The sequence below is a fragment of the Otolemur garnettii genome, unplaced genomic scaffold (genome assembly GCF_000181295.1).
Source record: "Otolemur garnettii isolate 467f Iridium unplaced genomic scaffold, OtoGar3 scaffold00033, whole genome shotgun sequence".
In the NCBI taxonomy this organism is placed as follows: domain Eukaryota; kingdom Metazoa; phylum Chordata; class Mammalia; order Primates; family Galagidae; genus Otolemur; species Otolemur garnettii.
Window position 1 is genome coordinate 11,394,959 of NW_003852428.1, and position 2,695 is coordinate 11,397,653.

The following is a 2,695-nucleotide window of genomic DNA, read 5'->3' on the forward strand; positions in this document are numbered from 1 at the left end:
AAAAAAAAGGATCAACCAGGGAGCATTTGGTTTTGAGTATTCTGTTGTGTGCGTATGCTTTTCTCAAAGTATATTTTCCCCCTAAGTCCTCAAGCTATTTTTTAAAGAAGGAAAATATTTCTCTGTAAGGTTACAACTAGTTTACTCCTCTTCTCTTTGGCACCATTGCCTGCCACCAGTGCCCTCCTATTCCTTGTCCTACTCCTTGAGTGCCAAGAAAAGCCATGATGGCACTTCTTCTAGAATAAGTTCATAAACCTCAGCACACTGTTGGCAGTCCATGTTGAGAAGGGAATACGTGAACCTCAGGCACCTCATGGCTTCTCTTGCCACTGGCCAGGCACTGGGTCATTAGCAGTCCCCATATGCCTACTCTCCTTTTGAACACAGAAATGCTCACAAGGTAAACTCACCTACCTGCCTAGTGATTACCTGTGGCTGCCCACAGGAACTGGCCAAAGACTGCTTATAGGGGGCAGGAAACAAGTTTCATACACAGTCACTCCTACTTGAATGGCTTTGAATTTCAGGATACTAAGGAATACACCTTTGAATTAGCAGTCTACGTGTGAGGTGGGTGACCTTATACAAGTTTGTGTGACCTGGTTTCTTAAAATGTAGATAAAAATAACAGCTACCTCATAGTATAAGGTAATGATAATAATAGCAGCAGCAGCCAACATTTGAGTGTTTGCTATGAACCGTGAACAACTGATTCTAAGTGCTTTATATGTAATAAATGAGCTAAGTCACAAGAAGCACTAAAAAAATTAGCCATTACAGTTATTGTTAAATTTTTTGATTTAGCATTAGATCCTTTTCTCTAAACAATATCTTACCTAGAAGAGCAGTATAAAACAAACAAAAAAGCAAAGGTACTCTAAGTATAGCTGGAATGGGGGAACCAGGCAGGTGGGTAGCTCATTCCATAGCTGGCATTCCTATCCCCCCCCATAATGCCAGTCCCTAAGGACTACCAAGGATCCTGAGAACATGACTGAAAACTTGTACTGTCACCACTAAACAAATAGAGATGGGTAGAGGTGAAAACAACCACAGCAGAGCTGAACCAACTGGGACAGTTAATGGCCTGGGGCTGGCCAGAGGCAGGAGCCAGGACACTAGTGGGTTGCACAAATTCCCTCCTCAAACCTAAAGTGTGCTGAGAATTGTTAGCTTATTCCACAGTAAGACTGGGTGTCCCCTGCCATTCTGACAGGGCATGGTGTCTTCTCTGGGCTTTGGGCACTGCACTAAATGATCATGAATGCCTCTTCCCCTTCAAATATGCCAATTCAGTGTCATTCGATAACACTGTGCACAGACACTTAGTCTACGATTTGCAATACCCAAACAGTTTTAACAAGAAACAGTAAACATACGGCTACCCAAAAAACTCATGTCCCAAATGAGTACCTATTCTGTTGTCCATTTGCTTTTATTGCTAAATGCTACTTGGTCTTATATTATCTCGGAAACTAATCTCAGTCTCTCTCTTGCCAAAATAGGGGTAGATAAAAAAGCTGTTCCCATTCTAGCTTTGGCAATTGATTTTAAAACTTTTGTTTTCTGGCCAAACATAACTGGAAAAGAAAAGAAATTATGCTCCTAAATCCTCAGAGGTTATGTTTTGGAGAAGAGAAGTTTTCCATAACCCGATCCTTGAATCACATTCTTCCTTGCTGCACACCCACTGCAGATCCCATAGGTGGAGCAGAGGCGAGAGCTCACCTCCCTGGAGGCTGACGGCACTGGCATGCCTTATCTTCACGCAGAGAAAGGAAAAATTACCAGTGATTAAGCCCGGAGTAGGCACCTTTCTACCTTCCAAGCCAGCTTTTTCCAACTGTGCTCCTACCTCCATTTCCAATTTTCCTTTCTCTGCCAAACTAAGGCAAGGAGGAGAAAAGTAAATAACATAATAAAAAGTTCAAATGAATACACCCATAGGAAATATTTAGCTAATTCTATAATAACCCAAGGTGCAGAAAGGTTGAAAAATGAGTTCATTCTACAAACCTGTGAGAGTGGGAGGTAAGACAATAACAGACTTCTAGACCGGGTGGGGCCTTAGAATCAGCTAGCTCCACGCCCCCAGTTACGGAGGACACATTAGCCCAGAATGGCTGCGGCTTCTACCCAGGTACTCCTGGGCAGAATCATGTCCACAGCTCACGTCCTTACTCCCAGAACGCTGCTTCCGCGTGAACTAGAAGCTCCTGCTGGGACCAAGTGCAATTAACAAGCATTCCCAGCACTTGCCAACGTTTGCAGCCCAAACTCTGTCTGGGAACAGACATCCTCTCAGAATTCACAGTGGGCTCACACCTTGGTGTGGCCGCCAGACGAATACAGACATGGGGATGTGATCATCTTCCTTGCAGCTGGAAGAGAAAACTCCCTTCACCTCTAAGCGGGAGAGGGTCCAGACACCAAGCTAGGGGAGGAGACGCCAAGACCCAGGACTTGCGAGCGCGACCTGCTGCCACACTTGGCCGCTGCTCTCGTCCAGGGTGATTTTTTTTTCTAAGCCATTGTTTTCCTCTGTTGTTAGCAAGTCACGTCTCGACCGCCGCGAAGGTGTGTGCCACATCCTCTGCCCGCAAAGCGCGAAAGCCAGCGGGCGACTCCCCCGCGACACCCACGGGCTCTCGCAGGGCCCCCTGGGCCCTCCCAGGCGCAGAGCCCGCCCCGC